Below are 14,950 nucleotides of genomic sequence, written 5' to 3' on the forward strand. Positions count from 1 at the left end.
GTTTTGTAAGTCTGTGTGTATTTTGAGCGCGGCGGTGTGTACTGCCAATGGAATACCGCGATTGAAAGACCGCCGCGTGGATTAGTGGGTCGTGATAGTGTGGGCGTATTTCTGTTGGCGTGACGGTGGAGGTTTTGTTTTTGCCAGTTTGTCACTGACCTTTGGTGTGGCGGACTTGTGTGGGTGTCTCAATTTTGGCGGATTCCGAGCTGTGGGTCATAATGACCGTGGCGGATTTCCGCGGCGGTGTGTTGGCGGTCTTCTGCATGGCGGTAAGCGGCTTTTACCGCCAATGTTGTAATGAAGGCCTTAATCTCTTAAATGCAGCCGAAAGCCATTGGCCAGCACTGGAGAGGGCAGCAAAGGATACTTCAGTGCTTGGACTAGAGTTTTTCTCTTTTAAACTAAAGGGTGGGGGAGATGCAGAATTGCTTCTGTGTCAGACCCCACACCCCATCCCATTTATCTGTGATGTCAGCATGTTGCGAGGTGCGCTGATGTCACTGATTCTCCACCAGAACGGCAAAAGGAACCGGTAAGAGCTCTCCGTGTGGAAAGAAATGCCTAACAATACCTCCCTAGGTTTCAGGGGGGCCTGATTGGAAAGGGGAAAGCCTCCAGTTTCCCATGAGGCCTCCCTGAAACAGTTTCCTGACTGTGGATTGAGTTTGTACTGTGATCCTCAGTCAAGAAACCACCTAGGCCAACATGGATTTTGTAAGGGGGGGGTGGCCCAAATGGCGAAATGTATTTTCCCTACAAAAAAGGTGTTTTTTCACCTGGGGGGCAATCAAGCCCCAAGAGGAATATAAATCAGTTTAAAAATAAAATAATAAAGAAAACAGTGAAATTGTCAGGGGGGTAGCCCTCCTTGCATATGGACGGACCCCCTGTGGGCCCCAATTTTTTTGGGAGGAACTGTGTTTTCCCTGCCTTTTGCAGCCCTCACGGGAACCACATCCCTCCCAAAAAAAGCAAAGAAATGTAAGTAGGGGGGCTGACCCCAGCACGTGGGTCAACACCCCAACCTTTGGGGTGGTGGATTTGGTTTTTTTTTTCTTTCAAATGTGTGCTTTCCCGAGTGTGACAGATTGTGACCCCAGGGAAAACACACATTTCCAAACAAATATTTATATACTGCATATGCTACAGGTCTACCATCTGCCGATTAAGACGCAGCTGGAAAATTTATGTGGCATATGCAGTACATACTAATAGAAAGGGATCAATGTGGCAACATGCGTTTGCACACAATGAAAGGGCTTGAACAAAGGTTGAAGAATTCTCTTTCAGTTGCTTAATGCATTGGTTCAAACCATGGTCAATAGGAAATCTCGCCAGGGGACTCTTATTACCCTTGGTTTGATCAGTTTCTATGATGGGCACTAGGCCCAGCCACACAAATGGACAGCATTTTTATTGGCACATGTAGAGTAAATCTGGGTGGAAAGAATTTGGTAGATTCCTACAGAATACGACTGTTTCCATCACAGAAATGTAAGGTAATGTGTCATTTCATACAGTTTGAGGTTAGCACAGCATTGTCGGTAAGAAACCTTGTGGGATTCATGCAAGGCACATGACCCTGGACTCCCCTGGTTGTCTAGTTTTCAGAAATATCAATGGTTCATAGGTTTCCACGAGCAGTGCCATAGCACAGCCCCTCAAGTTTGCATTTTAGGACCATTTGTGTTGTGGTTTTATGGCACACCCACACAAGTGGGGTATGTTCTTATTTGGAGACATGTGTAGGAAATGTGTGGCTTCCCACAGATTCCAGAAAATGTGTGTTTGTTGCCAAAGTTTGACGTTTGCATAGGCTTCTGGGAAAAATTACTTGGTTAGAGCCAAGCAAGTCACACATTCCTAGACTCCCCTAGTTGTCTAGTCTTAAACAAAGTTCAGGTTTGCTAGTTTTCCCTATGTGCCAGTTGAGCAAGGGCCCAAAATCCACAGCTTCCCACTTTGCAAAAAAAGGGTCAGTTTTAAGTGGAAAAATGTGTTGTATCCACGTTGTGTCTTGGGCAATTTCATGTGGCAGGTACTAGGACTTCCAACACTAGTGAGGTACCATTTTTATTGGGAGACTTGGGGGAAGGCTGGGTAGAAGGAGGTTTGTGGCTCCCCCAAATTCCAGACCTTTTCATCACAGGAAAATGTGTTTTCAATCAAAGATAGAGGTCTGCAAGGGATTATGGGTAAAAGAAACCTGGCAACACCGATACAAGTAACCCTTTTCTGGATTCCCCCCCCCCCAGTGTCTAGTTTTCAAAAATATGCTAGTTTGCTAGTTGTAGGAGGCTGGCCTGGCTTGTAGTGGGTACCAGAGGTACTTACACCTTGTGCCAGGTCCAGTTATCCCTTATTAGTGTAGAAGAGGTGTTTCTAGCAGCTTAGGCTGATAGACGGTAGCTATGGCAAAGCAACTTAGGCTGAATTAGGAGACATGCAAAGCTCCTACTATACCACTTATATCATATGCACAATATCATAAGAAAACACAATACACAGAGTTACTAAAAATAAAGGTACTTTATTTTTATGACAATATGCCACCAGTATCCCAGTGAGTACCCTCAGTAAGAAGGTAAGTACTATACACAAGTTATATGTACACAAACCCAAATCAGGTAAGTAAGAGCAAGAAAAGTAATGCAAACAGTGTAGAATCACAATAGGTTGCAACAGGAGAACATAGGTATAGGGGCAACAAAAACCATATACTCCAAAACTGGAATGCGAACCACAAATGGACCCCAAACCTATGTGAGCTTGTAGAGGGTCGCTGGGACTGTAAGAAAACAGTGAGGGTTAGAAAAATAGCCCACCCCAAGACCCTGAAAGGTAGGTGTAAAGTGCACCTACTACCCCCAGAGAGCACAGAAGTCGTGCTGGGGGATTCTGCAGGAAGAACAAACACCAGCAGTGCACTGACAACTGATTTCCGGACCTGAGTACCTGTAAGACAAGGGGACCAAGTCCAATAGTCGCGACAGTGTCCGGGGGAGCAGGAGCCCAGGAAACCCCAGCTGAAGGTGCAAGGAAGCTGCCACCAGTTGGAAGAAGCTTAGAGTTCTGCAAGACAGAAGAGGACTAAGAACTTCTCCTTTGGAAGGCAAATGTCCCACGTTGCAATGAAGCTTGAAGAGGTGTTCCCACGCAGAAGGACAGCAAACAAGCCTTGCTAGCTGCAAGGGTCGCGGTAGAGGTTTTTGGGTGCTGCTGAGGACCAGGAAGGACCAGGATGTCGCCTTTTGGAGGAGGAGACAGAGGAGGCACTAAGCAACTCAGATACCCCTCACAGAAGCAAGCAGCACCCGCAGAAGTACCCCAACAGGCACTTGGAAGAAGAGTGAACCGGAGTCCACGCAAAGTTACAAAAGGGAGTCCCATGACATCGGAGGACAACTCAGAAGGTTGTGCACTGCAGGACGGAGTGCTGGGGACCCAGGCTAGGCTGTGCATGAAGGAAATCCTGGAAGAGTGGACAGGAGCCGGAGCAGCTGCAAATCACGCGGTACACAGCTTTGCAGTCTAGCGTGGGGAGGCAAGGACTTACCTCCTCCAAACTTGGGCTGAAGAGTCACTGGACTGTGGGAGTCACTTGGACAGAGTTGCTGTGTTCCAGGGACCATGCTCGTCGGGATGAGAGGGGACCCAGAGGACCGGTGATGCAGTCTTTTGGTGCCTGCGTTAGCAGGGGGAAGATTCCGTCGACCCACAGGAGATTTCTTCGGAGCTTCTGGTGCAGAGTGAAGGCAGGCTACCCCCAGAGCATGCACCACCAGGAAACAGTCGAGAAAGCCGTCAGGATTAGGCGCTACAATGTTGCTGGTAGTCGTCTTGCTACTTTGTTGCGGTTTTGCAGGCGTCCTGGAGGAGTCAGCGGTCGATCCTTGGTAGAAGGTGAAGAGGGAGATGCAGAGGAACTCTGGTGAGCTCTTGCATTTGTTATCTGAAGAATTCCCCAAAGCAGAGACCCTAAATAGCCAGAAAACTGTCAAAAAAAACTGTAAACTTTGCACTTGTATAGTGCACCACTCACCCGTTAGGGTCTCAAGGCACTGTACACATACTGCTATGGAACCCCTCCTGGCTTTTCCCTGTGAGGTGCCCACTCCTGGGCACCCCCAGGGTGAAGCTAGGCATCCAAGTGCGGTTGGGGCCGTTGGGGAGATTAAGCAAACTATTGCCCAGAGTTACAGAGTGGGACATATTAATTAGATTAGGCACCAAGGCGAGAATTATCTGGTCCAAGGGAATTGAGCCCAAGTCCTGCCAAGGAGGGACTTGAACCCTGGCTCTGAGCCAGATCTCTGCTTCAGGGTCTGCCGCTCTAACCATTGTGCCACACTTCTGCAGAAAAGGAGGTTTGGCTACCAGGTTAGGAGGATTGGCTACCAAGAGAGGTAAGAGCCTATCAGAAGGAGCCTCTGACGTCACCTTCTGGAACTGGCCACTCAGAGCAGTCCAGTGTGCCCCCAACACCTCTGTTTCCAAGATGGCAGAGGTCTGGGACACATTGGAGGAGCTCTGGGCACCTCCCCTGGGAGGTACTGGTCAGGGGAGTGGTCAATCCCCTTTCCTTTGTCCAGTTTCATGCCAGAGCAGGGCTGGGGGAACCCTGAACTGGTGTAGACTGGCTTATGCATAGATGGGCACCATCTGTGCCCATCAAAGCATTTCCAGAGGCTGGGAGAGGCTACTCCTCCCCAGCCCTTCACACCTATTTCCAAAGGGAGAGGGTGTAACACCCTCTCTCAGAGGAAATCCTTTGTTCTGCCTTCCTGGGCCAGGGCTGCCTGGACCCCAGGAGGGCAGAACCCTGTCTGAGGGGTTGGCAGCAGCAGCAGCTGCAGTGGAGACCCCGGAAAGACAGTTTGGCAGTACCAGGGTTCTGTGCTAGAGACCCGGGGGATCATGGAATTGCCCCCCCAATACCTGAATGGTATTGGGGTGACAATTCCATGATCTTAGACATGTTACATGGCCATGTTCGGAGTTACCATTGTGACGCTATACATAGGTAGTGACCTATGTATAGTGCACATGTGTAATGGTGTCCCCGCACTCACAAAGTCTGGGGAATTTGCCCTGAACGATGTGGGGCCACCTTGGCTAGTGCCAGGGTGCCCACACACTAAGTAACTTTGTACCCAACCTTCACCAGGTGAAGGTTAGACATATAGGTGACTTATAAGTTACTTATGTGCAGTGGTAAATGGCTGTGAAATAGCGTGGACGTTATTTCACACAGGCTGCAGTGGCAGGCCTGTGTAACAATTGTCAGAGCTCCCTATGGGTGGCAAAAGAAATGCTGCAGCCCATAGGGATCTCCTGGAACCCCAATACCATGGGTACCTCAGTACCATATACAAGGGAAAGGGAATTATATGGGTGTACCAGTATGCCAATGTGAATTGGTAAATTTAGTCACTAGCCTGTTAGTGGCAAATTTGGAGGCAGAGAGAGCATAACCACTGAGGTTCTGGTTAGCAGAGCCTCAGTGAGACAGTTAGGCATCACACAGGGAATACATACAGGGCACATACTTATGAGCACTGGGGCCCTGCCTGGCAATAAGACTAGCCATGACCTGATGAGTCTTCATTGTCTAAGTGGAAATATCTGGAGAGTCCATCTGCATTGGAGTGGGTACTCCCAGGTCTATGTTCCACTGTATAGTCCATTCCCTGTAGAGATATGGACCACCTCAACAATTTAGGGTTTTCACCTTTCATTTGTTTTAGCCAAAGTAGAGGTTTGTGGTCTGTCTGAACAATAAAGTGGGTGCCAAACAGGTATGGCCTCAACTTTTTCAGTGGCCAGACCACAGCAAAGGCATCCCACTCTATGGCAGACCAACGCTTTTCTCTAGGGGTCACCCTTCTGCTGATAAAAGCAACTGGTTGATCAAGGCCCTCAGAATTCAGTTGTGATAGTACTGCCCCTACCCCTAATTCAGATGCATCAGTTTGAACAATTAATTTCTTGGAGTAACATGGGCTTTTTAGGACAGGTGCAGAGCACATGGCCTGTTTGAGCTCCTCAAAAGCTTTCTGACAGCTAGCTGTCCATAATACCTTTTTAGGCATTTTCTTACTTGTGAGATCATTAAGAGGGGCTGCTATGGAGCCATAGTTTTTAATGAATCTCCTGTAATACCCTGTGAGGCCTAAGAAGGCTCTCACCTGGGTCTGAGTTGTAGGGGGAACCCAAAGCGACCTTTGACCCTGTCACCAGGCAGGTCGCTTCCCCCATCTGCCACGCAGCCCCCTGTGGGTTGAACCTCCGTTGCCGCTTTTGCTGCCTGACTACTCGCCCCCTTTTTTTGGTACCCCTGCAGTTGGCTTCTGTGCCACTTCGTTTTTTCATTCTGTACCCCTGTGTTTTGCTTTCTGTACCCCTGTGCTCTTTTGTCCCTCTCCCGCCGTCTTTTCCCGCCGTTTTTTCCCCGGGTTTCCCCCCGGGTTTTTCCCTTGCTGCTGAGCCCCTGCTGCCCGCCCCCTTCACTCTCATTGGCCGCCCCGCTCCCACCTCCCAGCTGCTCCTCCCTCCCTCTGCTCTCATATGGAGGCCGCGAAGCGGTGGTAAAGAGCGACCTTTGACGCTGTTACCAGGCAGGTCGCTCCCCCCATCTGCCACGCAGCCCCCTGTGGGTTGAACCTCCGTTGCCGCTTTTGCCGCCTGACTACTCGCTCCCTTTTTTCTGTACCCCTGCGCTTGGCTTCTGTGCCACTTTGTTTTTTCATTCTGTGCCCCTGTGTTTTTGATTTCTGTACCCCTGTGCTCTGTTGTCCCTCTCCCGCCGTTTTTTCCCCAGGTTTTCCCCCGGGTTTTCCCCCGGGTTTTTCCCCGAGTTTTGCCCCTGCTGCCCCGCCCCCCTCACTCCCATTGGCCGCCCCGCTCCCACCTCCCCGCTGCTCCTCCCTCCCTCTGCCCTCATATGGAGGCCGCGAAGCGGTGGTAGAGAGCGACCTTTGACCCTGTCACCAGGCAGGTCGCTCCCCCCATCTGCTACGCAGCCCCCGTGAGTTGAACCTCCGTTGCCGCTTTTGCCGCCTGACTACTCGCTCCCTTTTTTCTGTACCCCTGCGCTTGGCTTCTGTGCCACTTCGTTTTTTCATTCTGTGCCCCTGTGTTTTGCTTTTTGTACCCCTGTGCTCTGTTGTCCCTCTCCTGCCGTCTTCTCCTGCCGTCTTTTCCTGCCGTTTTTTTCCCCGGGTTTTCCCCCGGGTTTTTCCCTTGCTGCTGAGCCCCTGCTGCCCCGCCCCCTTCACTCCCATTGGCCGGCCGCTTCCACCTCCCAGCTGCTCCTCCCTCCCTCTGCCCTCATATGGAGGCCGCGAAGCGGGCGCGCCTAAGGCAAGCCCGTCTGCGTCGGTCCGCGCCTGGACCGCACCCAGCACCAGAACCCCTGGAACCCGCAACCCCCCGCAACGCCAGACTGCACTATGACGCAAGCACCCTTCACGCACTCAACACCAGACGAGACCACCCCTGCTACCGGGCCACCCCGAAACGCACCCAGGGGCCTTTCACCTGCCGGAACTGCAGATTCACCAGCATCCAACCCTCCACACCACCAGCCAGAGAACCCAACCACCTCCGCTGCATCCTCCTCAACACCCGCTCCGCTCGCAAGCACGCAATCGAACTTTGGGACCTCCTAGACTCCACCGCCCCCGACGTCACCTTCCTGACGGAGACCTGGCTTAACGCCCCCTCAGCACCAGACATCGCCATAGCCATCCCACAGGGCTACAAGATCTCCCGCAGAGACCGCACCAACGGAGTGGGAGGAGGAATCGCCATCATCCACAAAGACTCCATCAAAATCTCAACGAACACCGATGACACCCTCACCACCGCCGAGCACATGCACTTCCAAATCCACACCGACCCCAACACCACCCCCAGAGGAACTCTCATCTACAGACCTCCCGGACCCCGCCCACAGTTCAGTGACACCATCGCCGACCTCATCAGCACCCACGCCCTCGCTTCCACGGACTACATCCTCCTCAGGGACCTAAACTTCCACCTCGAGAACAACAACGACGCCAACTCCACCGCCCTGATCGACAACCTCGCCAACCTCGGACTCAAACAGCTCGTAACTACACCCACTCACGCCGCTGGACACACGCTCGACCCCATCTTCTCCGCAAGCCCCCACGTCTCCTTCAACCACACCACCGAACCACACTGGACTGACCACAGATGAGTCCACTTCACCTTCAGAAAATCCACCACACACCACCGCACCCAACAGCTACCATGCCGCTGTTGGGGCAAGGTCACCGAGGGCCAACTGACTACCGCCCTCGCCCTGAGACCACCCATCGACCTCACCGACCCAGACACCGCCGCGACCAACCTCACACAGTGGATCAACGACTGCGCCAACACCCTCGCCCCACTCAAGACCTTTACAACCAACCACACCAACAAGAAAGCCGCCTGGTTCACCGAGGACCTCCGGATCTCCAAGCACACCTGTCGGAAGCTGGAGAAGAAATGGCTCCACGACCGAACACCAGACAACCACACAGCCCTCAAGAGCGCCACCCGCAGACATCACCAACTCATCAGGACCGCCAAGAAGACCGCCTTCAAGGACCGCCTAGACAACAACGCACACAACACCAAAGAGCTCTTCAGCATCGTGAAAGAACTCTCCATCCCCAGCTCCATCACCAACGACATCCCGCCATCTCAAGACCTGTGCGACTCCCTGGCCACCTTCTTCCACCGCAAGATCACCGACATCCACGACAGCTTCAAGCCCGACCCCCCCGCACCCACCACCGAGTCCACCACCCCTGCGACTACCACTCGCACCAGTCGCCTGACCGCCTGGTCCAGCGTCAGCGACGAAGACACCATCAAAACCATGAACTCCATCCACTCCGAATCCCCATTGGACCCCTGCCCTCACCACGTCTTCAACAAAGCCAGCGCAGCCATCGTGCCCCAGCTCCGGAAAACAATCAACTGTTCCTTCGAGATAGCAACCTTCCCAGAGAGCTGGAAGCATGCCGAGATCGACGCCCTTCTGAAGAAGCCCAAGGCGGACCCCAAGGACCTCAAGAACTTCCAGCCCATCTCCCTGCTCCCTTTCCCGGCAAAAGTGACCGAGAAGATTGTCAACAAACAGCTGACCCGCTACCTCGAAGTCAACAACATCCTGGACCCTTCCCAATCGGGTTTTCTCAGTAACCACAGCACCGAGACCGCCCTCATCGCCGCCACTGACGACATCCGGACCCTGATGGACAAAGGAGAAACAGCCGCCCTCATCCTCCTGGACCTATCAGCAGCCTTTGACACGGTCTGCCACCGCACCCTATCAGCACGCCTCCATGACGCCGGTATCCAAGAGATGGCCCTGGCCTGGACCACATCCTTCCTCTCCGGCAGAACCCAGAGCGTCCGCCTCCCACCCTTCCACTCCAAAACCATTGAGATCATCTGCGGCGACCCACAGGGATCCTCCCTCAGCCCGACACTGTTCAATATCTATATGGCCCCCCTCGCCCACGTCGCACGACAACACAACCTCAACATCATCTTCTACGCCGACGACACCAAGCTGATCATATCCCTCACCGAAGATCCCCACACCGCCAAAGCTAACCTCCACCGAGGAATGAAGGCCGTAGCCGACTGGATGAAGGACAGCAGACTGAAGCCGAACTCAGACAAGACGGAGGTCCTCATTCTCGGACCCACCCCATCAGCCTGGGACGACTCTTGGTGGCCCACGTCACTAGGCACAGCCCCGGAACCCACGGACCACGCACGCAACCTGGGGGTCATCCTCGACTCCACTCTCTCCATGACCAGGCAAGTCAACGCCATCTCCGCGACCTGCTTCAACACCCTCCGTATGCTCCGCAGGATCTTCAAATGGATCCCCCTCGACACGAGAAAAACCGTTACCCAGGCCCTCATCACCAACAGACTCGACTACGGGAACGCCCTCTACTCAGGAATTACAAACAAACTCCTGAGACGACTCCACCGCATCCAGAACGCCTCGGCCCGACTCATCCTTGATGTCCCCTGCCGCAGCCACATCACACTCCACCTGAGAGGCCTGCACTGGCTCCCCGTCAACAAAAGGATCACCTTCAAGCTCCTGATCCACGCACACAAAGCACTGCACAACACCGGACCCACCTACCTCAACAACCGACTCAGCTTCTACACCCCCACCCGAAGCCTCCGCTCAGCTCCGCTCAGTATGTAGCGCGCTTTACAAATGCAGTGATTGATTGATTGATTGAATCCATGATTCTCTGTATTTTCCCCTGTAGGGGTGCAATCTGTTCTCCACCTACCAGGTGTCCCAGATAAACCACCTTACCCTACCCTGTCTGGCACTTTGAGGCCTTGATAGTGAGGCCTGCCTTTTAGCAGGGCCTCCAAAACTTTCCACAGGGGGACCAGGTGCTCGTCCCAGGTGGAGCTAAAGACAGCAATATCATCTAGATATGCTGCACTGAAAGACTCAAACCCCTGCAGGACTGTGTTCACCAACCTCTGAAAAGTGGCAGGTGCATTTTTCAAACCAAAGGGCATCACTGTAAATTGGTAGTGCCCTCCTATAGTTGAAAATGCAGTCTTGGGTTTAGCATCTTCTGCCAATTTGATCTGCCAATACCCTGCAGTCAAATCAAAGGTGCTAAGATACTTGGCAGATGCCAGTGTATCAATGAGCTCATCGGCCCTGGGTATAGGGTGAGCATCAGTTTTTGTTACCTGATTGAGACCTCTGTAGTCTACACAAAACCTCATCTCCCTCTTTCCATCTTTGTTGTGAGGTTTTGGTACAAGCACCACTGGGCTAGCCCATGGGCTTTCAGAAGGCCCAATCACTCCCAGATCCAACATCTTCTGTACCTCTTGTTTTATGCAGTCCCTGACATGGTCAGACTGCCTATAAATGTTACTCTTGACAGGCAAACTGTCTCCAGTATCAATTGTGTGTTCACACCAGGATGTTGTACCTGGCACAATTGAAAAGAGGTCAGAAAATTGTCCAAGGAGATTGATGCAGTTGTCTTTCTGTTCTGCAGTCAGATAATCTGCCAAAACTACTCCCTCCACTAAAGCATCAGTTTCAGTGGTGGAAAGGAGATCAGGGAGAGGGTCACTCTCCTCCTCCTGTCCCTCATCTGTTGCCATGAGCAGGGTGAGATCAGCCTTGTCATAGTAGAGTTTTAGGCGGTTGACATTGGCAGGCAGTGCCCAGGTCTACCAGATAGGTAACCTCACCCTTTTTCTCAACAATTAGGTGGAGTCCACTCCATTTGTCCTGGAGTGCTCTTGGGGCCACAGGCTCTAATACCCAACCTTCTGTCCTGGTTGGTACTGGATCAGAACAGCCTTCTGGTCATGCCATTGCTTTTGCAGCTCCTGGCTGGCCTGAAGGTTTTTACTGGCCTTTTTCATGTACTCAGCCATTCTGGATCTTAGGCCAAATACATAGTCCACTATGTCCTGTTTAGGAGCTTTTAAAGGTTGTTCCCAACCCTCCTTCACAAGAGTGAGTGGACCTCTTACAGGGTGTCCAAAGAGGAGTTCAAAGGGGCTGAAGCCCACTTCTTTCTGGGGTACCTCCCTGTAAGCAAAAAGGAGGCAAGGTAACAGGACATCCCATCTTCTCCTGAGTTTTTCAGGGAGTCCCATTATCATACCTTTTAGAATTTTATTAAATCTCCCTACCAGTCCACTAGTCTGAGGGTGATAAGGAGTGGTGAACTTGTAGGTAACACCACATTCCTTCCACATTGCTTTCAAGTATGCAGACATGAAGTTGCTACCTCTGTCTGATACTACCTCTTTAGGGAAACCCACCCTGGAAAAGATTCCCAGGAGGGCCTTTGACACTGCAGGAGCTGTAGTGGTCCTTAGAGGAATTGCTTCAGTGGGACAAGTCTCTCTCATGTTTTGATCTGGCCCAAATGCCCAGCCAAAGGAATGTCAGGTGCAAGAGTTAGGAGGAACTCTCTGTACTGCAGGGGAATGACCAGTCTCCTGGCTGCTCCAGGTTTTGGGTCCCTTGCCTCAGTGTACAAGAGGTTGTCCTCCCAGTAAACTCTATGGCTGTCACTGACATCCCCATTTTGCTGCTTGACAGCTTGCTGTCTGATACCCTCTAATGTGGGATAGGTTTGCTGTGCCACACTCCGCTCTTCCCTGGCAAGCCCCCTCCACCCAAAAGCTCAGCAGTGTCTGCTGCCAGCTCATCTGGTGAACGTTCTGCACAGGGAGGAAATTCTTCTTCCCCAGAAGGAGAATCATCTGAAGAGGGAGGGAAAGTGGGTAGGGATTTACCCTTGCTACCCCTAGCTTTAGGGAGCACTTGGTACATTGTTCCAGGATCCAAGTTACCTTGTCCTTTTTGCTTTTTGGCCTGAGCCCTGGTTAAAGCAAAAATATGCCCAGGAATGCCCAGCATTGCTGCATGAGCTTCCAACTCCACTTCTGCCCAAACTGATGTCTCTAAATCGTTCCCTAGTAGACAGTCTACAGGTAAATCTGAGGCAACCACAACTTTCTTTGGACCAGTAACCCCCCCCCCCCAGTAGAGATTCACAACAGCCATGGGGTGGCTAAGAGTGTTGTTATGAGCGTCTATCACTTGGTACTGCTGACCAAGTAGGTGTTGTTCAGGGTGGACCAGTTTCTCTATCACCATAGTTACACTGGCACCTGTGTCCCTGTAGGCCTGAACCTCAACACCATTTATTAGGGGAAGTTGCTTGTACTTATCCATATTAAGGGGACAAGCAACTAAGGTGGCCAAATCAATGGCACCTTCAGAGACTAAAACAGCCTCTGTGGTCTCCCTAACAAGACCAACCTCAATAACATTGTCAATAGTGAGCCCAGCTACACCCTTGGATTGGCTATTTGTAGGTTTCCCACCACCACTGCTATTACTAGGGGCACTAGAATTTGCAGCAGGGGTTGTGGTAGTGGGAGGTTTGGTGTTTTTCTTTGGACAACTGGAATCAGTTGCCCAATGGCCTTTGACTTTACACAAATAACACCATGGCTTTTTAGGTTGATTATTGGAAGAGGATTTGGACCCACCACCCCCACCAGAGGATTTTTGTGGGCCTGATGAAGACTCAGTATTTTTACCTCTGTCCCCACCCTTGTCAGAAGACTTGCCATCTTTCTTCTTGCCATCCTTGTCACCCCCTGTATGAAATTTTCTGTTTACCCTTGTTCTGACCCACTTGTCTGCCTTCTTTCCCAATTCTTGGGGAGAGGTCAGATCCGAGTCCACTAGGTATTGGTGCAACAACTCACAGTTATTCAGAATATGCTCTCTCAGAATAAGAATATACAGGCTTTCATAGTCAGAAACTTTACTTCCATGCAACCAACCTTCCAAGGCCTTCACTGAACAGTCCACAAAATCTGTCCAGTCTTGAGAGGACTCTTTTCTGATGTCTCTGAACTTAATCCTGTATTGTTCAGTGGTTAAGCCAAATCCATCCAAGAGTGCATCCTTCAATACTGTGAAATTGTTAGCTTCACTTTCTCCAACAGTAAGGAGCCTATCCCTACCCTTTCCAGTGAAAGATAGCCACAAAATAGCAGCCCACTGCCTTTGAGGAACCCCCTGTACCATACAGGCCCTCTCAAGTGCAGCAAAACCACTTGTTGATGTCATCCCCCTCCTTGTAAGGGGGGACTATCTTGTGCAGATTCATGGAATCATGCTCTCTAACAGGATTACTATCAGGAATACTGCTGACGCCACCATGGGGTCCTAACCCCAACCTCTGTCTTTCCTTCTCAATGTCTAGGGATTCCCTATCTAAGGCCAGCTGTTGCTGTTTAAGCTTCAGTCTGGTCTCTTCAACCCTCAACTTTTTGAGTTCCCTTTCTAACAAGTTATCCTCAGGGTGGGTGGGTTGGGAATGCTTTGACACAGAAGACAAGTTAGAAACTACAGAGGGGGACCTGTCCCTAACTGTGGACCCTGGTAACTTGGCCTCTAGGAATAAAGGATACCCTACTGTGATGGGAACCTCCTATACTACCAACATTACTGGGTGTACTGCTAGGGGGCAGACCCTGTTCAGAACCCTCCCCACCTTCCTCAAGGTATTCCTCTGAGTCAGACTGGGAAGTTTCTTTATGTTCTAACCTCTCATTTGATGGACCAGCTTGTGTCTCATCATCTACCATAAGCAAGTTGAACAGAAACTCTTTTGCAGGGTTCTTTCCTATAACTAAACCTCTATCTAGGCAGAGACTCCTTAAGCTCTTATAATTCAAAATGTCATAAGTAGCATTGAAAGTTCTGGGAGCAGAATCTACCACAGACATGATAGCAAAAGGTTTAAAAATAGCGAGAAGAGAGAAAAAGTTTCAGATCTTTAGAAAGCACGGAGAAAAAAACGTTTTCTAACTTTTAGAAAACTTTTAGAAGTTTTAGGAAACTTTTCAGAACTTTGTAAAATGTTTTAGAGAAGAAAAGCAAACTTTTTTGGTTAAGTGTACATACAATGAACTGTTTGGTATATGATTCTCTTATGAAAAGTACACAATGACAAAGTGGTAAATAGTTACAAGTACCTATCCCACCGCTGCACAACCAATGTAGGAGGCTGGACTGGCTTGTAGTGGGTACCAGAGGTACTTACACCTTGTGCCAGGTCCAGTTATCCCTTATTAGTGTAGAAGAGGTGTTTCTAGCAGCTTTGGCTGGTAGAAGGTAGCTATGGCAAAGCAACTTAGGCTGAACTAGGAGAGATGCAAAGCTCCTACTATACCACTTATATCATATGCACAATATCATAAGAAAACACAATACACAGAGTTACTAAAAATAAAGGTACCTTATTTTTATGACAATATGCCACAAGTATCTCAGCGAGTACCCTCAGTAAGAAGGTAAGTACTATACACAAGTTATATG

This window comes from Pleurodeles waltl, chromosome 10 (genome assembly GCF_031143425.1).
Source record: "Pleurodeles waltl isolate 20211129_DDA chromosome 10, aPleWal1.hap1.20221129, whole genome shotgun sequence".
In the NCBI taxonomy this organism is placed as follows: domain Eukaryota; kingdom Metazoa; phylum Chordata; class Amphibia; order Caudata; family Salamandridae; genus Pleurodeles; species Pleurodeles waltl.